At 38.5% G+C, this 27,996-nt stretch overlaps 1 protein-coding gene and 3 long non-coding RNA genes across 4 annotated transcripts in view; 1 reads left to right on the forward strand and 3 right to left on the reverse strand.

The window, feature by feature from the left end:
- The window catches only part of LOC124119557, a 128,338-nt gene that overhangs the window by 51,986 nt on the left and 48,356 nt on the right, over nt 1–27,996 (reverse strand). The window lies entirely within an intron of this gene.
- LOC125381036 lies at nt 63–16,541 on the reverse strand. The gene is made up of 4 exons (XR_007221654.1): nt 16,484–16,541; nt 2,233–3,788; nt 1,407–1,502; nt 63–642 (listed from the first exon to the last, which is right to left on the reverse strand). It is a non-coding gene; the product is annotated as an uncharacterized LOC125381036 (long non-coding RNA).
- Nucleotides 10,177–15,475, reverse strand: LOC125381034. The gene is made up of 3 exons (XR_007221652.1): nt 15,017–15,475; nt 13,790–13,868; nt 10,177–13,012 (listed from the first exon to the last, which is right to left on the reverse strand). It is a non-coding gene; the product is annotated as an uncharacterized LOC125381034 (long non-coding RNA).
- Nucleotides 15,686–27,962, forward strand: LOC125381033. The gene is made up of 3 exons (XR_007221651.1): nt 15,686–16,143; nt 16,380–16,461; nt 26,885–27,962. It is a non-coding gene; the product is annotated as an uncharacterized LOC125381033 (long non-coding RNA).

Here is a 27,996-nt window from a genome sequence, read left to right on the forward strand (position 1 = left end):
ACGGAGGCAAAATCATGAAACATCCCCATTTACACAGCTGACAAATGAAACATAAGCAACAATCAAATTATCAATTTCTTTTATTCATATGCCTATAGTATATCGCACACTGAACAGTGTTCACATGATAGTTCCTGATGCAGTAAGCAAATTCATCCTATTCTTCAATACTCATAACTGAGTGTGATAACTGTTCGCTTGACAGCACCTAAGGATAATGTTCACCAGTTCAGAGAACTTACTCTCCATCAATCCTCCTTTTCTTTCTATATTGCCATGGATGAACAGGAACCAGGATGAGGGGATACCAGTTGGACTCTATCTCTGCTGCATAGTGTTAGAAGAATTGTGAACTTTCCATTTGGTTTTTGGGTCCACATTTAAAGACAATAAGTCCCATTTATCATTCCTTTCAGGTGTTTACCACATGGCTCAAGACAAGAATTTCTTGAATGTCCTGGAACGATCCCACTCAAGCTTGGCATTGGTTGGTCTTCTCACATTAGCCAGACAAGCCTGCTGTCTGCAAATCACCTCTGATATCTGAAGGGGTGCAATCTCTGTTAAGTACTCCCTTGTCTGGTCCTTCCAGATTGTCCACCTGGAGTACTCATCCAGGGATCTCAAGCAGGACTTCAGTTTCTGCAGTATTATGTACAAAGATTTTAGCAATCAAAAAGAATTGTTGCCACATGTAGTTACAGATAGAAGGCAGCAAAATCACTTAAGTTCTCATATGTGAGTCTTGTTATATGCCAAACATTTAAGATAATCACATCTCAAATCTCAACCAGACAAACCAGTGATTAATGTTATGAACTCGGTCCAGACAAACCGATGATAACTATTATGGACAATATCCCACATCATTGTGATGTGATTACATGCGATCAATGAGCCTACTCGATCACTACCTGATCTATTAATTAGGCTTGTATGGCAAGCATAGACTGCTGGGAATCTTTTTAAGAGATGTCATTTAGTGATTGTTTCAACTCATCAACATGGGAAAATATATATTTACAATCCTTGTCATATAGCCAATCTATTGCTGGATGCAGTGTTAAATAAGTGAGTTGGGTTTAACACTGCCTTTAACGGTATTCCAGATATATCACCACTTGTTAGCTTGATGTGGGAAGAAAGCCCTAAGTGACGCAGGTCTTAGATGAATCCCACGAGCATGTGTATAACGCTGACAAAGCTAGCAACATAATCGGGAAGATCCAGGATTTGAACCCATGACTATAGGTTTCTGCTAAGCCCAACAGATCAACTCTGCACAACAAATTTATAGTGCCTTAGATAATAGGACATCTGTGCCCACAGCGATAAGGAACAAACTGAAGAAATATTTGCAAAATAACCATATGAACCAAAATAATTTCAAAATATTTATCACTCACTGTTGCTCTTCTCTTCTTCCTCATTGCTTCTCTTCTATGGTCTTTCTTTGCATTGATGCTGCACATATGACTGTCTCTTTTATTCATCCGGATATTCTACAAACATAAGTTGCATTCACATCACAGAAATGTCCAAACTGTACATGTTGTACATTTGATTCAAATGAAAAGACCCCAGGTGTGACTTAGAATAGCCCTAATTATAATAATTCATGTCAAACATTCAGCGATTACATTTATCCCCACATTTAACAAATGTCAAAACAATATTTTGACAACAAATTCAGGGTCATTCAACACATACACTACATAGGGAATAACTTGTTCGACAATGCAGAGAGATCCTCACCGAGGTGAATATCATTCCATGAATTATTGCCAAATTTTCTTGAAATGCAGATTAATGCAATGCAGTATTTACTTTTATTTCTAGGCTATTTGTTTGGCTTTTCCATGGCACTGTTTTGACAGAGATCTAACCTTGATATGACACTTTCTTCAGAAATGATATGAACTTTATTATTTCCAAGGAAATTTGGGTTACATTGTAAAAGCACAGAGAAACAAGTATAAGATTCATGATTTAAGTTAAATACACTCATACATACACACAAACACAACGACAAAACAACATCCAAACAGTAATCAACTAATGAATTGGGTGGTCAGACTAGGCTGTCATTACTAGATTGCCTGGTCCATGTTTAATTATTTACAGGCCGCCATCACAGAGCTCCAATATTGTGATTGTGATGTTTCACATTGCATTAAAATATACCATGATGAATACATGTAATTTGTAATTATCACACACAAAAATACTCACTCATTACTTCGTATCCTCCCTGAGGATGTCTTTGAACCTCCCCACAAACCCTGAACATACTGAAACAGAAAATAACTAACTTGTCTTAATCCTTTCAAAGTTTCAGTGTGAATTTGTTAAAGATTGATAAGCTGCCATTATTCATTGTAATCCATATCTCACTTTCAGTTGGTTCAGGTGGCAACACATGATTGGAATTGAATGCCACGTTTTGTTTGACATGCACTTTGCCAGATTTATACCCTTGGTAACTAACCCTTATCATCAAATCCCAGCGTTATGTTGAGAATAAGGACACAACCCTTAAAAGTCCTACACCTGCAACTCGTATGCAAGCCCAAATCCCATGTCACAACAAACACTTGATCATAATAATAAAAAAAAGGTTTCCGAAAACAACAAAACTAAAAGGCCCTTGACGTTTACAGTAGTAACATGGAGATCAGGAAAATATCTAAATCAATCCATTCCATAAGATCTCTGTATAGAAATTAAGGAACATTATGTCCCGAAGCCCTGCTACGTACCTGTGGCATCCGCAAGCTGCTCTTCCTTCGGCTGTCAATCGAGTTTTTGAAATACTTGACGTCCTCGTTGTGAATGGCTCAGATGGATTTAGACCGGGATTTCCGTGTTAGAAGTGATTGAGAACAATGTATCGATACACGAGGTAAGCATATCGCAATCAAGCATCACGGTGTACATCGATTACACAAGGTTTGAGTGTTTGTTTACATTTGTGTTCCAAAATGGCGCCCTTGGCCATACAGGAAATTATGGGTAGACTTGCTCGTCCCGGATTAACACGAGTTGGTCACGAATCACGAACGGTCATTTCTGAAGCAGTTACGGAAAGAGACGAGTTTTGCCGATTACAATTCATACAGGCCATATTGGGAGCCGCGGGGATTTCGACAGTGTGTATTAGGAAGTATACCTACGTCGTGTATGGAATATGTGTTTGCCTACCATGCCTAGATAAGGCAGTGTGACAATGGATATCCCAGTGGACGTAATATTCCTACAGCAGAAATATTTCACAACCTCGTCAAAATTGGCGATTGCAGCTGATGTCATGCAGGGAGGTGAAGACGTGACATATTCAGACAGAGACCACATTACATATAGACTGTTACATGTTCTCTGATTCAGCTAAGGAATATGTGAATAATATTGATCACGTATTAAAGTTATTTATCATCTGTAAGCCACTTATATATATTTATATATGTTAGTAAATGTGTGATTTTATTTTTGTAGGATAAGCAATCTACCTAACTTATGTTAATCCTTGCTAATGTATATGATGTAGAAATGTGTTTGCCTACTTATATTCCTTTAACTAGATACTCTAATGTGACTCATTTTCTTAGTTCATATCGTACCGTCAAAGCAATCTGTGGTACTCATCAATCTGTGAGAATGGTTAATAGACTAAACTTACTTTTGCAGGTTTCAAGAATCAAGAACATATTAAATGACAGAAGTTTTGCAACAGTGAACATTGTGAAGTGGAAGATAAGACATTTGAAAGGTATGGATATTTTCACTTGAACCTGTTGAAGAATACCATGATTCGATTCTTGTCATGGGTACAATGTGTGAAGTCCATGTCAGGTGTCCCTTGCTGTGGTATTGCTGGAATATTGCTAAAAACAGCGTAAAACCATACCCACACATGTGGGGATTCAGGGTTGGAATTGGTCCCCATCAACCTATGCTAGTTTTAAGAGAGGGTTATACTATATAGCGAAAACGGCAACTCGCCTGCTATTGCCCGGTGAAAACAGCACCTTGTTATTTATTTTACCTTGGTACTGAACATGCCCGAATACATGAAATTAAACTTGCATGGTCACTTGTAAACACAAATAACTGAGAAATATTAATAACCTAAAAACAGTTTACATTAGAAATTAGTTTCTACTCAAATATAAGGTATCATTGAAAGATCACATGCTTTGAGGTTTTGTGTAGCTTCACTCAGATTAACTCAATGTCAAGCTGAAACTGAGTCTAGTGAAAATGTCAAGGAACTGAACTATAGGTATATTTTATATTTCATATTTATTTTAGTAAGTAGGAAATAAATAGTAATTTTATAGAAATTTCATATATATATCTCCCCTTTCTGCCAGGAACCAACATGACAAGAATGTCTCTCCAGATAACAGACAACAATTAGTAGCACTTTTTGCCAGATAAATCAGTGACATTTTGCTGAAGTGCCGTTTTAGCCTCACCCATAAGAGATAACTTAATAGATCCGGTCATCATGCTCGGTGACCTGGTTCGTGGCATCTGACAGTGTAGTTTGTTGTTCACAATATCAATCACTGGATTGTCTAGAATCTTGGGCCTACCTTTAGAATACAGTACCACAAACTTTTCAAACAGTTCACAATACCCTGTGTTGGAATTCGTAGTGTTTTCTTGCCTGACACACTGGCAAAACAATGCCCTGTGATGTCAGGGGTCATTGGGTGTGCATATATATATGCTGTTTTCAGTTGTCTATCGTCTCCACGCGCTATGTTGTTGCATCAGTTTTAATTATTTTTTTTCTAAATATTGCCTGCGGCTGCACATTTTATAACAAGTGCTTGTTTATGAAAGCACCTTTATTTTCTATATGTTTTTTATTTCATGTTTTACTTATTCCACTGGTTAAAATGATTATAAATTGAAACTTATAATGTGCAATAAGCGGGTATAGTAATAGCTAAAATGACACCTTAGCAAAACGGCACTGATTGGCGAAATACTCGCCGAAAGCGAAAACGGCAATTATTACTTGACGAAAATGACATCTTATTTTTGTTTTACCTTGGTAAAATAAATGAAATTTTAATTGGATTCATGACTTGCAAAGATCAATAATTTTGAAATGTTAAAACAAGTTTGCATTAGAAATTAGCCTCTACTCCAACTTATCCTATACACGACTCAATTTATTGTGATAACCTGCTTTGAAGTAAACTATATGAAATTAAACACACATCGTCTCACACAAATAGTTGTTAAACATTGTAACAAGTTTACCTTAGAAATTAGCCCCCTACTCCAATTTACTTGCCGACTCTGGTTGGCAGACGCAGCTAACTTAATGTGAATAGATTATACGCTTTAAAGTTTAAAGTACTCAATGTCAAGCTGAAACTGTATTTAAGAATCCTAACATGGTGCTGTCAGCATGCGCACAAACAGACTGCCCAGGCACATGCACACCCTGGTGCATCCACTGCAAATCCACCCAACACACTTCACTTTCAAACCAATGCCCATACAGACACACACTCACCCAGCAGGCCAACAAACACATAAACATAGACACGGCTAAAATCCAAACACGAAAATTTGCTACACCTGCATCTAAACCACTCCTCCCTACACCACACCCAAACACCATCCCACAAACAAACACCACACTCATAACCGACAGCTCTGTCTGGGCCCCCTACCGAGAAACTGCACCCACCTCACACACACAAGCAGCCACTCAACCAACCACGAACCCTCCCACATCTCACATAGCCAAATGAGTGAGTGAGTGAGTGAGTGAGTGAGTGAGTGAGTTATTATTTAACGTCACATGGGCACACATAGCCAAAACATCAACCCCCGCATGCAAAACAAACCTCAAAATGACCACCACAACACGACCCTCATCCAAGCACCCTACAGCCCATATGGTAACAACACTCTCCCACAAGCAAGCACAACAACAAAACACAAACACTAAGAAATCATCAGCTACACCTATCCCACAAACACCTTCACAATCCTCCACATCACATGACTCCCCCATGGAAACTCAATCAGCTAAACCTAATCTAACCGATGACGAAGATTTCTCCATTACTGAGGAAACAATAGACACAACTCCAACTAAAACAAACCAAACTCCCCAACCAACCAACATCCAAAACCTTAATAACCTCACCTTACTCCTAGCATACATGCATAGTCAAAACTCACCAAAAGCTAGCATGAAATCCTTCCACAAAGTAGCCTTCAATCTAAAATAAACCAATCTTCCCTTCTTCCTCTTTAACCTCCATCTAAAAGAACTCACCGAATAAAATATAAAATAAAAACTAAATCACCAATCACCCGAACCCAATATTCGAAGGACTAAATATTTTTCAGTGGAACGCCAACGGACTCACCTCCCACGGCCATGAACTAAAAACTAAATTTAAACGAAATAAAGGCCCTCACATTGCTTGTATACAGGAAACCAAATTCTCAAAAAATTCCAAATTCACACTACCTAACTACAACTCAGTTAGAACTGACAGATCTAAACCGAAAACAAGAAGAGCCGCAGGAGGACTAATCATATTTATCAGGGAAGATATAAATTATGAAGAAATAAAAAAAGACACGCCAAACCTAGAAGCCAACGTCATTAAAATCACACTAAATAACCGAAACATAAACATCATAAATATTTACCACTGGGCGGGTCAAAAAGTCCAACGTGTGGATCTAAACAAACTACTCCATATAAGCGATAAATCTACTATATTCCTAGGAGACTTTAACGCTCACCATCCTACATGGAGCATAGATGATAAAATAGATAATCATGGCAAATTAATCTCCGAATGGATAGAAACAAACGACCTAGTACTCCTTAATAGCAACCAACCCACGAGGTACAATAAGATAAACCAAAAAAAATCGGCTATCGACCTTACCATATGCACCGCAGATCTGGCCCAAAGTACTCAATGGGAAGTGCACGACGTCCCGCTAGGTAGTGACCACTTCCCCATAAACATAACCATAGGAAATACAAACGTACCAATCCAAACAGAAAACCAAGAACCAAAATTCCATTACAATAAAGCTAACTGGGACCAATTCCAAGATATCTGCAACGAAGCTAACTTAAACGAAATAGAAAATAATGATCCAGAAACCTATTGTAAAAACCTAACAGACTATATAATAAACGCAGCCAAAACCTCCATCCCCTTCAAAACATCTAAGACAGGCAAACCGACGGTACCATGGTGGAATGAGGAAATAGAACAGACTAGACGAAAACGTAAATCAGCCTTCAATAAAGCAAAACGTGACTACAAATATTTAAACATAGCCCACTAACTAAACCACCAGGTTCAAAAACTAGTCCAAACAACCAAAGGTAAAGACTGGAAAAAATTCTGCGAAGGTATAAATAACCGTACAGATGCCAGAATGGTCTGGCGCAAAGTCCACGCCATCAGAGGCTTAAAACGACATAAAAAAAACCTAACATTGACAACTCAACCAACCCCGCCCAAAAAGCAAATAATCTCGCCAACCACTTTTCGGCCGTTAGCACTAACACCAACTTCAGTAAAAAATTCCAAGATAAACTTAAAACAGAAAACAAACCCACAAAAGAACCAAACAATAACAATCTAGAAATAAATCAACCTTACACAATGGAGGAGCTCCTCTACGTAATCCAAAACAGGAAAAAGGGCACAGCCCCAGGATTAGACTTCTTACCAATTAATTAAAAAAACTCCCCCTAAAACTACCCCAGGCACTACTCAAACTAAACAATCTCATCTACCTAAACGGACAGGTTCCTACTCCCTGGAAACAGGCCCTAGTCATACCAATCCCTAAACCTAATAAACCAGCTAATCAAGCTAACTCATATAGGCCAATATCCCTAACTTCAAACTTATGTAAAGTAATGGAATCAATGGCTAAAAATAGATTACAACATTACTTAACCCAAAATAACATCATAAACCCAGATCAAAGCGGTTTCACTCCTGGCCGCTCAACCCTAGATAACCTCGCCCGACTAGAACAAGATATTAAGACAGGGCAACTAAATAAATAATATACCACAGGCATCTTCTTAGACTTCTCTAAAGCTTTCGACATGGTATGGCACGATGGGCTAATACAAAAACTTAAAAAAATAGGACTCAAAGGTCAGATAATAAACTACATCGAGGACTTCCTAAACAATCGTAAAATAACCGTGGGTATAGACCAAACTCTATCGGACCAATGTCCCCTAGAAAATGGTACTCCACAGGGCAGTATCCTCAGCCCCACTCTCTTCAATATAATGATAAACGATCTATTCGAGGGCCTATCCCCCAAAGTAAACACATCAAAATTCGCGGATGATGGAGCCATGTTGATCCGCACTAAAAGCATGAACATGGTCCAAAATCTACTCCAAAAATCTCTTAATAAAATACAACAATGGGCTGACAAATGGGGCTTCTCCCTTAACTCAGAAAAAACAACAGGAATAGTATTCAAACATAAAAACATGAAACCCGCCTCCCCAATCCTCCAGCTAAACAATCAAACGATCAAATTTCAAAAACAAACCAAATTCTTAGGACTTATTTTCGATGAACATCTCACCTGGGATGCTCACATCCAAAACCTAACAACTAAATGCAGTAAAGACCTAAACACCCTAAGATGCCTAACTGGCTCTAACTGGGGAGCATCCAAAGATACCCTCCTCTCTCTCTACATATCACTAATTAGATCATAACTAGACTACGGCTGCGCAATATACAACACCCTAAACAACTCTCTATCTAAAAAACTTGACTCAATACAATATCAGGCTCTCAAACTAATTACACGCACCCAACATGGCACCTCCTATACCTCACTTCAGGCCTTAACAGGAGAAATGCCACTAAGTCTACACAGGGAACAGCTAAGCTTAAATTTCTGGGCCGCGTCCCAATCAAACCCTCTCATCCAAAACTTAATAAACCAAAACATCAGCCCCACAAACCAAACTCTAGCTCGCAAACACCACTTACTTACCCCAATATCCCAAAGAATAACAAACTACCTAAATGAACTCCAAATTAAAAATCTTAAACAAAACTGCAAACAATCAAATATCTTCACCCCTAAACTTAAAATACCCAAAATAGACACAACACTAGCTAGCCAAATAAATAAACAAACCGACCCAAACATAGCTAAAACTACCACACTAGCATACATACACGAAAATTGGCCAAATTGGTGTCACATTTACATGGACGGATCCTCAGATCCGACCTCCAAACACACAGGTTTCGGAGTCCATACCACACAACCAACTAAAACCACACGATCCTTCCGACTCCCAAACAACCAATCAATATTCACGGCAGAACTAATGGGCATGGCCTCAGCCCTCCATAATCAAGAATCCAAAAAACACAAAAATATCCTAATACTTACCGACTCCCTAAGTGGACTGCAAGCCCTCCAAAACAAAAATACCAAAAACCGACCTAAATTAATAAATCAAATACTTAAAAGCTCCAACGTCCTAACTAAGACAGGCAAACAAATAACCTTCTTGTGGATACCCGCCCACGTAGGAATATACGGTAACGAAAACGCCGATAAAGCAGCTAAACTATCCCTCAAAATCCCAGAAATAAGCTTAAACTTACCTATCTCAAAATCAGACATTAAAAGTGTAAACAAGCAAAAAATCACCAAAAAAGCACCAACCTATTTAACCACCTAAAAACAAATTACAAAACACACTACAGGTAACTGCCCACACTGCAAACAACCAGAAACCCCAGAACACGCACTCATCCACTGCACACACTACCTAACACATCGAGCCGTATTACAAACCACCCTCAATCTAAACAAGGCTCTAACTCTAGAAGCAATACTAAACCCACAAAATAAACTAGAAAACTTCAAGGCCTTAGGCGTATTCTTAATAAAAACGGAACTAATAAAACGCATCTAAAAACACAATAACCTACCAAATCAAAATCACATAAACAAACAAACATCCACCATACCCAGCTCCCTTAGTTCTCCTCCCCAATCCCATCGGCATCTATTCAAAATCTCAAAATTCCCAAATTCTATATAAGCAACCCCTAAAACCCCCTCTTGGGTTGCACAGACCACCTTCGCCCCTTTCGGAAACACATTAAATGGCCTGGCCGGGCCCGTGTGCGAAATACGCATCTTTCGGAAAGCGCACGTTAAATCTCCAAAGTAAGTAAGTAAGTAAGTGCTCACAACACCTCCGACAGGGCAACACCCTCACTCATTCCCACAGGCTACGGCGATGAAGACCCTCAAGCTTCCTACATGGAAACTCAACCCGACACCTCCCCAAGCATGCAACTAAAAAAGCGCAAACTAGACGCATCGGCATCACCTACCTCACACACCCTCTCACCCGCAGCCCTCATTGCCACGTGGGCCCTCTACTTTTTTTCGGCCACCCCCTCAGTACAACTAGCTCCAACACTAACCATAAGTAAAATAGGCATGTGGCTAAGGCAACAAAAAATCAATAACCTAAACATCAAACGTAGCTTCAAAGGATATCAGATAATCTTCACAAATCAGGAATCCAACATAGCAGCAACTAAAATTAAACAAATATTCCAATTCACCGTAAATAGCTCTAAACCTAACTGGCAAATATAAACTAGGGGAGTTATTCGAGTGCACCAAAGGAAAACCGACGAGGACCTCGACATATACGCCCAAGAAGCTAACACTATCCAAACCCAACCACAAATAACTAGCCTCCGCGGGATTAAATCAAACAGAAACGGGAAAACCACCCCCACACCTATTGTGATAATAAACTAAAAAAAACCAGCTGAACACCCTGGAGCCCCCAAACATATCACTTTCGGCGCTAACCATAACTTAGAGGTCAAACCATATATCAAGCAAGTAAAGCAATGTTCTAATGTCCTACAATAGAATCATACCGCTAACCAATGTACTTTCAAAAAAACTAAATGCAAAAACTGTGCCCAAACGGACTGCCCAGGCATATACACACCCTGGTGCATCCACTGCAAATCCATAAAACACTCATCACTCTCGAACCAATGCCCCCACAGACTATCACTCGCCCAACAGGCCAACAGACATATAGACATAAACACGGCCAAAATCCAAACAATAAAAAACCACACCGCAAGCATATAAACAACTACTACCAACACCACCCCCAAACAACAACACTCACGCACGCAAAACAGTATACCCAGTCTCCGTATGGGACCAAAATCAGCGAGACGCATACATCGCAAATGAAACAAACACCCAACACATCCCACAAACTCACACCCTCCCCGCCTCTCACCCTACAATTACCACATCTACACCCGCAAGCAAAACACAACGCACAACGACCATCACAGCAACAAGGGCAACAACACTCCAAAACCTACAGGCACCCCCCGAACACCCAGTCAACAGGGAAACTACAGAAACCACTCAGACTCTCGCACCCAAACCCAGCATGCAACCCACCACCGAACAGAGTGACCAAACTAAAGATAACTAAACCGAAGAGGACGCGTACACATCCTCAGAGGAAATAAACGATCTTACCTTGTCGGCCCCCAAAACCAAAAGCTATAGAAAAAAACTCACCCAAAATGTAGCAAGCAAAATACTTAACAACTTAGTCCTCCTACTAGCTTACATGTTAAAGCAGTCTAATCCAGAAGCCAGCTCCAAAGCCTTCTTTGGTGTAGCACATAAACTAAAACTCGTCACCACCTCTTTCGACCGTTTTAGCAGCAACCTTAATAACCTACTAAAGTAAATACATAAACCAAGCATAAACCAAACATAAATCCACCCAGTTTCCCAATGGAAGGCCTAAACATTTTTCAATTGAATGCCAATGGCCTTCAACATCAGTGATAAATATTTCAAAAACATTTCAAAGAGCTATCCAGCACATAAACCAAATATGCAGTCCTTTGGTAGAATTCAACATATCATTGACCAAAATATGGAAGTAATGTAACCAGTATATGTATAAGAGTTGCTAAGACTTCTGCAGAAAAGGCAATATAGGGGAAAATGTAGTATATATAGATCACACACGACCTTTTTCCAACTTCGACCCCTGCCCAAAGAAAGAGTTAGACCACAAACAAACTTTTTGTCTGGTTGTGACTTTGACATATTAGATCAATGTGTCATCAGACGTTTTCAGAGCAAAGGAAACGTGTTATTTATCTTGAGATGCCCAAGCAATGCATGGTTTCATAAGATAAGTGTGGCTATTAAACTGAGGCAAAATCATGAAACATCCCCATTTACACAGCTGGCAAATGAAACATAAGCAACAATCAAATTATCTTTTTCATTTATTCATATGCCTATAGTATACCACACATTGAACAGTGTTCACATGATGGTTCCTGATGCAGTATGCAATTTCATCTTATTCTTCAATACTCATAACAGAGTGTGATAACTGTTTGTTTGACAGTACCCACGGATTATGTTCACCAGTTCAGAGAACTTACTTTCCCTCAATCCTCCTTTTCTTTCTATATTGCCATGGATGAACAGGAACCAGGATGAGGGGATACCAGTTGGACTCTATCTCTGCTGCATAGTGTTATTAGAATTGTGAACTTTCCATTTGGTGTTTGGGTCCACATTTAAAGACAATAAGTCAATTTATCATTCCTTTCAAGTGTTTACCATATGGTTCGAGACAAGAATTTCCTGAATGTCCTGGAAGAATTCCACTCCAGCTTGGCATTGGTTGGTCTTCTCACATTAGCCAGACCAACCTTTGTGTGTCCCAGTACTATTTGGCATACAACTTCTCGGTCGGCCTCCATTGAAATAACCGGACCCTCGTCACCGCTGTCTGCAAATCACCTCTGATATCTGAAGGGGTGCAGCCTCTGTTTAGGACTTCCTTGTCTAGTCCTTCCAGACTGTCAACCTGGAGTACTCATCCAGGGATCTCAAGGCAGGACTTCAGTTTCTGCAGCATTATGTAAAAAGATTTAAGCAATCAAAAAGAATTGTTGCCACATGTACTTACAGATAGAAGGCAGCAAAATCACGTAAGTTGTCATATGTGAGTCTTGTTATATGCTAAACATTTAAGATAATCACATCTCAAATCTCAACCAGAAAAACCAGTGACTAATGTTATGAGCTCGGTCCAGATGATAACTATTATGGACAATATCCCAAATCAAATCACTGTACATCACATCACAATATCCCACATCACTGTGGTATGATAACATGCGATCAATGAGCCTACTCAATCACTATCTTATCTATTAATTAGGCTTGGAATGCTGGGAATCTTTTTAAGAGATGTCATTTAGTGATTGTTTCAACTCATCAACATGGAAAAATATATATTTACAATCCTTGTCATATAGCCAAACTATTGCTGGATGCAGTGTTAAATAAATGAGTTGGCTTTAACGCTGCTTTGAACAGTATTCCAGATATATCAGCGCATGTTAGCTTGTTGTGGGAAGAAAGCCCTAAGTGATGCAGATCTTTGTGATGAATCCCACGAGCATGTGTATAATGCTGACAAACCTAGCAACATAGTCGGGGAGAACCAGGATTTGAACCCATGACTATAGGTTTCTGCTAAGCCCAACAGATGCAACTCTGCACAGAAAATTGTAGTGCCTTAGATAATAGGACATCCGTGCCCACAGCGATAAGGAACAAACTGAAGACATATTTGCAAAATAACCATATGAACCAAACAGAATAATTTCAAAATATTTACCACTCACTGTTGCTCTTCTATGGTCTTTCTTTGCATTGATGCTGCACATATGACTGTCTCTTTTATTCATCCGGACATTCTACAAACATTAGTAGCATTCACATCACAAAAATTACCAAACTGTACATGTTGTACATTTGATTCAAATGAAAATACCCCGGTTGTGATTCCGACTTAGAACTACCCTTATCATAATAATTCATGTCAAACATTCAGAGATGACATTTATCCCCATATTTAACAAATGTCAAAACAATATTTTGACAACAAAGTCAGGGTCATTCAACACATACATTACATAGGAAATAACTTGTTCGACAATGCAGAGAGATCCTCACCGAGGTGAATATCATTCCATGAATTATTGCCAAATTTTCTTGAAATGCAGATTAATGCAATGCAGTATTTACTTTTATTTCTAGGCTATTTGTTTGGCTTTTCCATGGCACTGTTTTGACAGAGATCTAACCTTGATATGACACTTTCTTCAGAAATGATATGAACTTTATTATTTCCAAGGAAATTTGGGTTACATTGTAAAAGCACAGAGAAACAAGTATAAAATTCATGATTTAAGTTAAATACACTCGACCCGTGAAGATTCCGGGGTAGAATAGGTCTTCAGCAACCCATGTTTGCCGTAAAAGGCCATTATGCTTGTCGTAAAAGGCGACTAACGGGATCGGGTGGTCAGGCTCGCTGACTTGGTTGATGCATGTCATTGATCTCAATTCCGAGGCTCGATGTTCATGATATCAATCACTGGGTTGTCTGGTCCAGACTCGATTATTTACAGACCTCCGTCATATAGATGGAATATTGCTGTGTGCGGCGTTAAACAACAAACCAACCTAAATACACTCATACATACACACACAAACACAACATCCAAACACCAGGGTTAGAAATTGGCACTAGTCATTTTGTCATTTTAAAGGTTTTGCTATATGCTATCATTTTAGGACTAGGGGACTGAAAGTGTTAGTTTCTACCGCTGCAAACAATAATCAACTAATGAATTGGGTGCTCAGACTAGGTTGTAATCATACTCTGAGGGCATGGATCTTTGCTGATAATAACAATCACTAGATTGCCTGGTCCATGTTCAATTATTTACAGGCTGCCATCACAGAGCTGGACTATTGTGAGTGTGATGTTTCACATTGCATTGACATATACCATGATGAATACATGTAGTTTGTATTTATCACAAACAAAAATACTCACTCAATACTTGGTATCCTCCCTGAGGATGTCTGTGAACCTCCCCACAAACCCCGAACATGCTGAAACAGAAAACAACTAACTTGTCTTTATCCTTTCAATGTTTCAGTGTGAATTTGTTAAAGATTGATAAGCTGTCATTATTCATTGTAATCCATATCTCACTTTCAGGTGGTTCAGGTGGCAACACATGATTGGAATTGAATGCCACGTTTTGTTTGACATGCACTTTGCCAGATTTATACCCTTGGTAACTAACCCTAATCATCAAATCCCAGCGTTATGTTGAGAATAAGGACACGACCCTTAAAATTCCTGCACCTGTAGCTCTTATGCAAGCCCAAATAGAAATACCATGTCACAACAAACACTTGATCATAATAATAACAAAGGGTTTCCGAAAACAACAAAACTAAAAGGCCCTTGACGTTTACAGTAGTGACATGGAGATCAGGAAAATATCTAAATCAATCCATTCCATAAGATCTCTGTATAGAAATCATGGAACATTATGTCTCGAAGCCCTGCTACGTACCCCTGGCATCCGCAAGCGGCTCTTCCTTCCTTCGGCTGTCAATCGAGTTTTCGAAATACTTGACGTCCTCGTTATGGATGGCTCAGGTGGATTTCGACCGGGATTTCCGTGTTAGAGGTGATTGAGAACACTGTATCGATACACGAGGTAAGCATATCGCAATCAAGCATCACGGTGTACATCGATTACACGAGGTTTGAGTGTTTGTTTACATTTGTGTTACAAAATGGCGCCCTCGGCCATACAGGGAATTATGGGTAGACGTGCTTGTCCCGGAATAACACGAGTTGGTCAGGAATGACGAGCGGTCATTTCTGCAGCAGTTACGGAAAGAGACGAGGTTTGCCGATTACAGTTTATACAGGCCATATTGGGAGCCGCGGGGATTTCGACAGTGTGTATCAGGAAGTATATCTATGTGGTGTATGGAATATGCGTTTGCCTACCATGCCAGGCAGTGTGACAAGGGATATCCCAGCGGATGTAATATTCCTACAGCAGAAATGTTTCACAACCTCGATTGCAGGGAGCTGAAGACGTGACATATTCAGACAGAGACCATAATACATAGACTGTTATATGGTCTCTGATTCAGGTAAGGAATATGTTAATAATATTGATCACGTATTAAAGTTATTTATATCCTGTTAGCCACTTATTCTGTTTTATATATGTTAGTAAATGTGTCATTTATTTTTTGTAACTTATGTTAATCCTTGCTAATGTATATGATGTAGAAATATGTTTGCTTACTTATATTCCTTTATCTAGATACTCTAAAGTCACTCATTTTTTTAGTTCATACCGTACCGACTAAACTTACTTTTGCAGGTGTGAAGAATCAAGAACAAATTAAATGACAGGAGTTTTGCAACAGTGAACATTGTGAAGTGGAAGATAAGACATTTGAAAGGTATGGATATTTTCACTTGAACTTGTTGAAGAATACCGTGATGACAACTTTATCATGTTGGGAATTTTGGCGGTGGGGTAGCCTAGTAGTTGAAGTGCTGAAGACCAAGGTTCGATTCTTGTCATGGGTACAATGTGTGAAGTCCATGTCAGGTGTCCCTTGCTGTGGTATTGCTAAAAACAGCGTTAAACCATACCCACTCATGTGGGGATTCCTATGCTAGTTTTAAGAGAGGGTTATACTATAAAGGAAATAGCACCTCGCCTAGTATTCGCCTACTATTGCCTGGTGAAAACAGCACCTTGTTATTTTTTTTACCTTGGGTCTGAATATGCCCGAATACATGAAACTAAACTTGCATGGTCACTTGTAAACACAAATAACTGAGAAATGTTCAAAAAGGTTTACATTAAAAACTAGCATCTTCTCGCCGACTCTGATTTGGAGTTGCAACTAAACTTATTGTGAAAATATAATATGCTTTGATTTCTTTGAAGTAAAATAAATGCAATTAAACTTGCAAACACAAATAATTGTTAAATGTTAATCACCTAAAAATAGTTTACATTAGAAATTAGCCTCTGCTCAAATTTACTCATGATTCTGATTGGGAGGTGCAACTAAACTTATCATTGAAAGGTCACATGCTTTGAAGTTTTAAGTAGCTTTACTCAGATTAGCTCAATGTCAAGCTGAAACTGAGTCTGGCGAAAATGTCAAGAAACTGGACAACAGGTATACTATATATGTCATATTTATTTTAGTAAGTAGGAAATAAATAGTAATTTTATAGAAATTTCATTTATATATCTTTCGGCCAGGAATCAACATGTCTCTCCAGATAACAGACAACAATTAGTAGCACTTTTTGCCAAAACAAGGTGCTGTTTTTGTCCGAGAAATCCGTGACATTTTGCTGAGGTGCCGTTTTCGCCTCACCTATAAGAGATAACCGAATAGATCAGGTGATCAGGCTTGGTGACCTGGTTCATGGCATCTAACAGTGTGGATTGATGTTAACAATATCAATCACTGGATTGTCTAGAATCTTGGGCCTACCTTTAGAATACAGTACCTAACTTTTCAAACACAGTCACAGTACCCTGTGATGTAATTCGTAGTATTCTGTTGCCTGACACACTGGCAAAACAATGCCTTGTGATGTCAGGGGTCATTGGATGTGCATATATATGCTCTTTTCAGTGGTCTATCGTCTCCACACGCTATGTTGTTGCATAAGTGTTAATTATTTGTTTACTAAATATTGTTTTAAACATATTTTATTTTACAACTTGTGAACTGGATGGGTAAACAAGCAAAAACTTATTTGAATACCGCTCAAGAATTAGAATACAATATGACATGACAAAAGTACAGTCAAGGAATACAATTATATACGTGTTCTTATTATAGAAACTACGTTGTCGGCGCTGTCAGGTCGCATTTTTAGTAGTAATAGTGTACTGCAATATACAGGAAGGACTAGTGTTATAAATTTTAGATGCTGTGTAAAATCACAAAACCTATTGGATAGCTGAATGTAGTCTTGTACTGATTTAAGAATTTCTAAGTTTATTTTTGACGTCCTTTCAGGATTACCTAATAGAATTGAATTTAGATCATATCCCTTACGTAATAGTACATATTCTGTCTTAAATCATTGTAATTTGGGCATATGAGAAAGAAGTGAAGTGCATCTTCAGTGTGATGGCCACAGCTACATGCAGGATTATCTTATAAATATTGCCTGCGGATGCACATTTTATAACAAGTGCTTGTTTATTTTCTATATGCTTTTATTTCATTTTTTACTTATTACAGTGGTTAAAATAATTATAAATATCAATTGAAACTTATAATGTGCAATAAGTGGGTTATAGCTGAAACGACACCTTAGCAAAACTGCACTGACTGGCGAAATACTCGCCGAAAGCGAAAACGGCGATTATTACTTGACGAAAATGACACCTTATTTTTTTTTTACCTTGGTAAAATAAATGAAATTAAACTTGGACTGATAACTTGCAAAGACCAATAATTGTGAAATGTTAAAACAAGTTTACATTAGAAATTAGCCTCTACTCCAACTTACCCTATACCCGACTCAATTAATTGTGATAACATGCTTTGAAGTAAAATATATGGAATTAAACACACATCGTCTCATACAAACACAAATACATGTAGTTGTTAAACGTTGAAACAAGTTTACCTTCAAAATTCGTCCCCTACTCCAATTTACTCACCGACTCTGATTGGCAGACACACCTCACTTGTTGTGAATGTATTTTTCACTTTAAAGTTTAAAGTACTCAATGTCAAGTTGAAACTGTATTTAAGAATCCTAACATGGTGCTGTCAGATGGGAACAGCTGAGGACTTACAATTATACTCTCTAGAAGGTAACATAAAGCAAGACCAAAACCCTCAACCCCTAATCACCAGCACGCGTAGAATAACCTCAACTAGAAACGGAAAAACGGTCCCAACCTCCATTGTCATAATCAACCTCAAAAAGACCGCTAAATTCCCTGAAGCCCCCAAACACATATCCTTCGGAGGCCACACCAACTTAGAAGTCAAACCCTATATAAAGCAGGTTAAGCAATGTACAAAGTGCCTCAAATACAACCACACTGCCTCCCAATGCACATACCGTAAAACTAAATGTAAAAAATGCGCAAAAACAGACTGCCCAGGCACATGCACACCCTGGTGCATCCACTGCAAATCCACCCAACACACTTCACTTTCAAACCAATGCCCATACAGACACACTCACCCAGCAGGCCAACAAACACATTAACATAGACACGGCTAAAATCCAAACACGAAAATTTGCTACACCTGCATCTAAACCACTCCTCCCTACACCACACCCAAACACCATCCCACAAACAAACACCACACCCATAACCGACAGCTCTGTCTGGGCCCCCTACCGAGAAACCGCACCCACCTCACACATACAAGCAGCCACTAAACCAACCACGAACCCTCCCAAATCTCACAAAGCCAAAACATCAACCCCCGCATGCAAAACAAACCTCAAAATGACCACCACAACACGACCCCCATCCAAGCACCCTACAGCCCATATGGTAACAACACTCTCCCACAAGCAAGCACAACAACAAAACACAAACACTAAGAAATCATCAGCTACACCCATCCCACAAACACCTTCACAATCCTCCACATCACATGACTCCCCCATGGAAACCCAATCTGTGAAACCTAATATAACCGATGACGAAGATTTCTCCACTACTGAGGAAACAATAGACACTACTCAAACTAAAACAAACCAAACTCCCCAACCAGCCAACACCCAAAACCTAAATAACCTCACCTTACTCCTAGCATACATACATAGTCAAAACTCACCAAAAGCTAGCATTAAATCATTCTACAAAGTAGCTTTCAATCTAAAATTAACCGATCTTCCCTTCTTCCTCTTTAACCTCCATCTAAAAGAACTCACCGAATAAAATAAAAAATAATAACTAAATCACCATTAACCCGAACCCAATATTCGAAGGACTAAATATTTTTCAGTGGAACGCCAACGGACTCACCTCCCGCGGCCATGAACTCAAAACTAAATTTAAACTAAATAAAGCCCCTCACATTGCTTGTATACAGGAAACCAAATTCTCAAAAAAAATCCAAATTCACACTACCTAACTACAACTCAGTTAAAACTGACAGAGCTAAACCGAAAACAAGAAGAGCCGCAGGAGGACTAATCATATTTATCAGGGAAGATATAAATTACGAAGAAATAAAAATAGACACGCCAAACCTAGAAGCCAACAGCATTAAAATCACATTAAATAATCGAAACATGAACATCATAAATATTTAACACTGTGGGAACAAAAAGTCCAACCTGAGGATCTAAACAAACTACTCCAAATAAGCGATAAACCTACTATATTCCTAGGAGACTTTAACGTTCACCATCCTACATTGAGCATAGATGATAAAATAGATAATCATGGCAAATTAATCTCTGAATGGATAGAAACAAACGACCTAGTACTCCTTAATAGCAACCAGCCCTCGAGGTACGATAAGATAAATCAAAAAATGTCGGCTATCAACCTAACCATATGCACCGCAGATCTAGCCCAAAGTACTCAATGGGAAGTGCACGACGTCCCGCTAGGTAGTGACCACTTCCCCATAAACATAACCATAGGAAATACAAACGTACCAATCCAAACAGAAAACCAAGAACCAAAATTCCATTACAATAAAGCTAACTGGGACCAGTTCCAAGATATCTGCAACGAAGCTAACTTAAACGAAATAGAAAATAATGATCCAGAAACCTATTGTAAAAACCTAACAGACTATATAATAAACGCAGCCAAAACCTCCATCCCCTTCAAAACATCTAAGACAGGCAAACCGACGGTACCATAGTGGAATGAGGAAATAGAACAGACTAGACGAAAACGTAAATCAGCCTTCAATAAAGCAAAACGTGACTACAAATATTTAAACATAGCCCACTAACTAAACCACCAGTTTAAAAAACTAGTCCAAATAGCCAAAAGTAGAGACTGGAAAAAATTCTGCGAAGGTATAAATAACCGTACAGATGCCAGAATGGTCTGGCGCAAAATCCACGCCATCAGAGGCTTAAAACGACATAAAAAAAACCCCTAACATTGTCAACTCAACCAACCCCGCCCAAAAAGCAAATAATCTCGCCAACCACTTTTCGGCCGTTAGCAGTAACACCAACTTCAGTAAAAAATTCCGAGATAAACTTAAAACAGAAAACAAACCCACAAAAGAACCAAACAATAACAATCTAGAAATAAATCAACCCTACACAATGGAGGAACTCCTCTACGTAATCCAAAACAGGAAAAAGGGCACAGCCCCAGGATTAGACCTAACTTCTTACCCAATAATTAAAAAACTCCCCCTAAAACTACTCCAGGCACTACTCAAACTATACAATCTCATCTACTTAAACGGACAGGGTCCTACTCCCTGGAAACAGGCCCTAGTCATACCAATCCCTAAACCTAATAAACCAGCTAATCAAGCTAACTCATATAGACCAATATCCCTAACTTCAAACTTATGTAAAGTAATGGAATCAATGGCTAAAAATAGATTACAACATTACTTAACTCAAAATAACATCATAAACCCAGATCAAAGCGGTTTCACTCCTGGCTGCTCAACCTCGCCCGACTAGAACAAGATATTAAGACAGGACAACTAAATAAACAATATACCACAGGCATCTTCTTAGACTTCTCTAAAGCTTTCGACATGGTATGGCACGATGGGCTAATACAAAAACTTAAAAAAAAGGTCAGATAAAAAACTACATCCAGGACTTCCTAAACAATTGTAAAAAAAAACGTGGGTATAGACCAAACTCTATCGGACCAATGTCCCCTAGAAAATGGTACTCCACAGGGCAGTATCCTCAGCCCCACCCTCTTCAATATAATGATAAACGATCTGTTCGAGGGCCTATCCCCTAAGGTAAACACATCAAAATTCGCGGATGATGGAGCCCTCTGGATCCGCACTAAAAGCATGAACATGGTCCAAAATTTACTCCAAAAATCTCTTAATAAAATACACCAATGGGCTGACAAATGAGGCTTCTCCCTTAACTCAGAAAAAAACAACAGGAATAGTATTCAAACATAAAAACATGAAACCCGCCTCCCCAATCCTCCAGCTAAACAATCAAACAATCAAATTTCAAAAACAAACCAAATTCTTAGGACTTATTTTCGATGAACATCTCACCTGGGATGCTCACATCCAAAACCTAACAACTAAATGCAGTAAAGACCTAAACACCCTAAGATGCCTAACTGGCTCTAACTGGGGTGCATCCAAAGATACCCTCCTCTCTCTCTACATATCACTAATTAGATCAAAACTAGACTACGGCTGCGCAATATACAACACCCTAAACAACTCTCTATCTAAAATACTTGACTCAATACAATATCAGGCTCTCAAACTAATTACACGCACCCAACATGGCACCTCCTACACCTCACTTCAGGCCTTAACAGGAGAAATGCCACTAAGTCTACGCAGAGAACAGCTAAGCTTAAATTTCTGGGCCGCGTCCCAATCAAACCCTCTCATCCAAAACTTAATAAACCAAAACATCAGCCCGAAAAACCAAGCTCTAGCTCGTAAACACCCCTTACTTACCCCAATATCCCAAAGAATAACAAACTACCTAAATGAACACCAAATTAAAAATCTTAAACAAAACTGCAAACAATCAAATATCTTCACCCCTAAACTTAAAATACCCAAAACAGACACAACACTAGCTAGCCAAATAAATAAACAAACCGACCCAAACATAGCTAAAACTACCACACTAGCATACCTACACGAAAATTGGCCCAAGTGGTGTCACAATTTACACGGATGGATCCTCAGATCCGACCTCCAAACACACAGGTTTCGGAGTCCATACCACACAACCAACTAAAACCACACGATCCTTCCGACTCCCAAACAACCAATCAATATTCACGGCAGAACTAATGAGCATGGCCTCAGCCCTCCATAATCAAGAATCCAAAAAACACAACAAAATCCTAATACTTACCGACTCCCTAAGTGGACTGCAAGCCCTCCAAAACAAAAATACCAAAAACCGACCTAAATTAATAAATCAAATACTTAAAAGCTCCAACGACCTAACTAAGGCAGGCAAACAAATAACCTTCTTGTGGATACCCGCCCACATAGGAATATACGGTAATGAAAACGCCGATAAAGCAGCTAAACTTTCCCTCAAAATCCCAGAAATAAGCTTAAACCTACCCATCTCAAAATCAGAAATTAAAAGTGTAAACAAGCAAAAAATAACAAAAATGGCATAACCTATATCTAAACTCAAATAGCCAAATCAAACAAGTGCTCAGCAAACCACTAACCAAACCAAAAATTCTCCATTCATCCAAAAAAATCGACAGAGTAATCACTAAACTCCAAACAGGACACACCAACCTAAATAACCATCTAAAACAAATTACAAAACACACTACAGGTAACTGCCCACACTGCAAACAACCAGAAACCCCAGAACACGCACTCATCCACTGCACACACTACCTAACACATCGAACCGCATTACAAACCACCCTCTATCTAAACAAGGCTCTCACTCTAGAAGCAATACTAAACCCACAAAATAAACTAGAAAACTTCAAGGCCTTAGGCGTATTCTTAATCAAAATGGAACTAATAAAACGCATCTAAAAACACAATAACCTACCAAATCAAAATCACATAAACAAACAAACATCCACCATACCCAGCTCCCTTAGTTCTCCTCCCCAATCCCATCTGCTTCTATTCCAAATCTCAAAATTCCCAAATTCTATATCAGCAACCCCTAACCCCCCCACCCCCCCTCTTGGGTTGCACAGACCACTTTCGCCCCTTTCGGAAACACATTAAATGGCCTGGCCGGGCCCGTGTGCGAAATACGCATCAGTCGGAAAGCGCACGTTAAATCTCCAAAGTAACTAAGTAAGTAAGTATGCTGTCAGATTACAAATTTTCACAATGGCCTTTCAATGTGTCATTTGAACATGTTGAAAGGTTTTACAAGGGATATTTGTCAGTAATAACTGATGCTATTTCTGCCCTTACATTACAACAAATATATCAGCCAATAGGGAACTATTTTATTGATATGTGGCAACAAACATACTTCAGGCTGTACAGTTTACCACTGGGTTAATATCTATGTCATCTTGTTCCTCCGTATGTCTGGGCAGTTGCTCACTACAATTTCGGAACTTCTTTACAGTTACAGACAGAAAATACCAGAACCGTTAACTATTACAAACCAAATACTGTATGGGTTTCACTGAAAGTGTCGCCACAACTGAAAATCTTCAAATACCTGTATTTGGCCATAACTTTGACTATTTTGTTCTGTTCCTGCCTATTATCTATTCTTGCCTCAGGTAAGGATGCAGTGATTTATTTAAGTGCACACATATATCACAGATAAACTCCTGAAGTCTATGAAAGTTATTTACAAGTGATACACATAAGGACTTAAAGGAGGAAATTATTGATGTCAACTTCTTTATTATGAGGCTAACAACATTTCGGAGTATATACTTACTCCTTCATTAGATGAATATTCACAATTCTGCTCCAATTTCGTAGATCAATGCTCATACTGTCAACCATATTTGCCATTTTTATATCATATTCATGTGTATAATACATTTTATTTTTAATAATGGCGTAATTTTGGACACACAAATATAAAGTAACCCAATACTTGCTGTAACAGGCGATTATGCTTGTCTAAAGAGTTGACTAATGCGGTCAGATGGCGGTCAGGCTCGGTGACTTGGTTGATGCATGTCGTTGATCCCAATTATGTGGGTCGGTGCTCATGATGTCAATCACTGGAGTGTCTGGTCCAAACTCGATTATTTACATATAGACGGAATATTGCTGAGTGCAGCATAAAACAAACCAAATCATAAGTGCGGGATGGGTTATTTGAAATTAGCAAGTTTTACAGCCTGATATGAGTCGTGAAAAGATATGACTTTGATTCAGTGAAAATTTGCATCATGATAGTTTCAACTGTAGGTACAGTTCATCTGTTTTTTGTGCAGTTTCTGTTTATTATTTGTATATGTTGTTCAAATCAGCTTTGCCTCTTCACCAACCCTATTCCTCTTTTGGAATAAATAGTGTCTAATAATTCAAATTCCATCACTACTAATCATCCTAGTGAACACAACAAAGAAATGCACATCAAAACCGTCATTATTAATATTTCTGATGATAGATCACTGATCAAGTAGAAAAAAACTGTCATCCAGCAAGAAACATTTCATTGGTCCCAAGAAGCATGTTACATAGTAAACTGACTTGGTAAGTCGAATAGCAGTCAGGGTGGTTGTAAATGCACAACTGACTAAGCCGTCACTTCTCAATTAAGTAATTAACAGACAATTGCATGCGCTAATACCCACCCGACACTAATTGCCCTGTTAATCCCTAGTCCACAATGAGTTGACATTGAGTTCATTTAGCTAATTAGCTGTTTTTAGAGTAGCAAGGTAATTAACATCAAAGGTGGGGCAGGCTTTGATCATGTGTTCTGTAGAAGAGATGACGTCACTTGTTTTATGTTTATTTAGAATTAGCTACATCCCTTGATGCTACCAAGGCAACCCTTGAGATTATCAGACAGCTTGGCTGGACACAAACCGTGTGCGAAATACGCTACAGTTTGAAAGCGTACATTAAATCTCTAAATAATTGTTTTTAAAAGATAGGATCAATGATAAAATGTGAGAGTCTCTAGGGGAGGCTTATGACAAAATGGACAATAAAATATAAAGGGCTATGCATTTTCTTTGAGGGAGGGTAGTGTCAATAATGAATGAGAACATACGGGTAATACATGACCGGCCCCTTTAATGTAATGGCCTTAGTTTTTAGTTGATGGTTCAGGTTGTACTTTTCAGTTGAATTTCTTATCACTGTCTATGTTGGACTACCAATTAAGTGGAGATATTAAATATCCATAATAACTGAGATAAATACTTCTACTGTCTCATCCTAATTTGTAAAAAAATTGAATTTCAATATAGCTTCCAATAATGAATTTATGAATTTGAAGAGAATATCTATTGTCTGAAATCCTAATGTGCTTTCTATTGTATTTGGTGTGCTAGGGTAGCCTAGTGGGTAAACAGTCTCTGAAACCCGGATTCAATTCACCACATGGGTACGATGTGTGAAGCCCATAGCTGGAATATTGCTAACAAGCTGCATGAAAACTATACCAACTCACTCGCTCATTATGTTGTATTTTGAGATCACTTACATGACCTGTGTTTTGATTATTATGAATAGTTCTGTTTTTAGGTATAAGAACCTATGTAAGTTAGTTTTTCATTCTCTTGTTTACCCTTCCTTACATTTTGATGTAATGCAAACATTCAAGCAAAATTCAGGTGAGTGAGTGAGTATGGTTTTATGCCGCTTTTAGCAATATTCCAGCAATATCATGGCGGGGGACACCAGAAATGGGCTTCACACATTGTACCCATGTCGGGAATCGAACCCGGTTCTTCGGCGTGACAAGTGAATGCTTTAACCACTAGGCTACCCGACCGCCCCAAAATTCAGGTGAACCTTGTGGTGCTTAAGGTATTGTTTAAGAAGACCGGATACATTTTTTGTATTTTCTGAACACTTTTCTGTTTGCAATGGCTTATTTACATGTTCAAAGATTGGTTAAATATCAGTTGCAAGATAAATTGTCAATACCTCACTGTTCGAGAAAACAACATTTGTAAATATATGTGTGTTTCATAATTTTTGAATAGCAAGTTTCTTAAGATGTTATGAATTGTTTCAGGTACCTGGATTTCACAATCTGACACCAGCTACATTTAAGAAGATCTTGATCACACAATTCAGACAAGGGACTCGCCGGGTGATGAATAATCCTCCCGATATCAACCAACAGATTCACCTCAAAAAGTGATGATTCTTAATGAATAATGCCACATCAGTGCGACTGTAGGTGGTTAAATTATGACACTTATCAAGTCTGAATGAATTTATGCCTAAGCACTGTGACTATGTCCAGGTTGTGTACACCGACGCTGACTATACTTTTGTGGTTTACTGCAGCAACATAATTGACTTTAGATATTTTTCTTTCATGAAATTCTTTGAGATTTGACTAATTTGTTTATTTAGAAAATGGCATTGAAGCGTCTGTTCTGTAAGGCCTTGCAAACACCACTGGTTACTTTATGCTAGTTCCTCTTCTTGCTTGATCACATTTCAATTTGTGATATTTACCAATGAAATGCCATATAATCAATAAACAAGATTTCTTTTCTCCAAAAACATTATTTGTTTTGCCTCATTAGCATAAAGAAATATAATACTGATCAGCCATAACATAAGTGCTGAACAAATATAAAATATATTATGCCCTGAATGTTTTTCACTATAAATACAGCTCACTTAACAAAAGTTGTAGGTCCACATTTGTAGACAAATGACATTGATATTTTTTTTGGTACTTTATTTAGGTGTTTTCTATGAATGTCATTAGTCTTATGCGCCAATTTGGGACAACTGTATTCTGTTTCATGTTCCCATGAAACTACACTGTCCAGATATAACAAGTACTATTACCGTTCCAAACTATTCTTTTAATCTCACCAGGGCCAAATGACAAAGCACATAGCCAATGACTTTCCATTCTTTCTGAGTGAGAATGCTGTTTTGCCACTTTTAGCAATATTGCAACAATATCATGGTGGGGGACACAAGCAATAAGCTTCACACATTTGACTCATGTCGCGAAACGAAATTGTGAACAATGTATTCCCCCAGATCTCAGTTTTAAGAGGATATTTACAATTAAAATAACACAGAATATAACAACAGCTATCTGATATGCACTGGCTAAAATTAATAACTAGAGTCAAGACATGAAGAAAATTTGCATCC

The sequence above is a fragment of the Haliotis rufescens genome, unplaced genomic scaffold, assembly GCF_023055435.1.
Source record: "Haliotis rufescens isolate VD_foot unplaced genomic scaffold, xgHalRufe1.0.p SCAF_16, whole genome shotgun sequence".
NCBI lineage: Eukaryota > Metazoa > Mollusca > Gastropoda > Lepetellida > Haliotidae > Haliotis > Haliotis rufescens.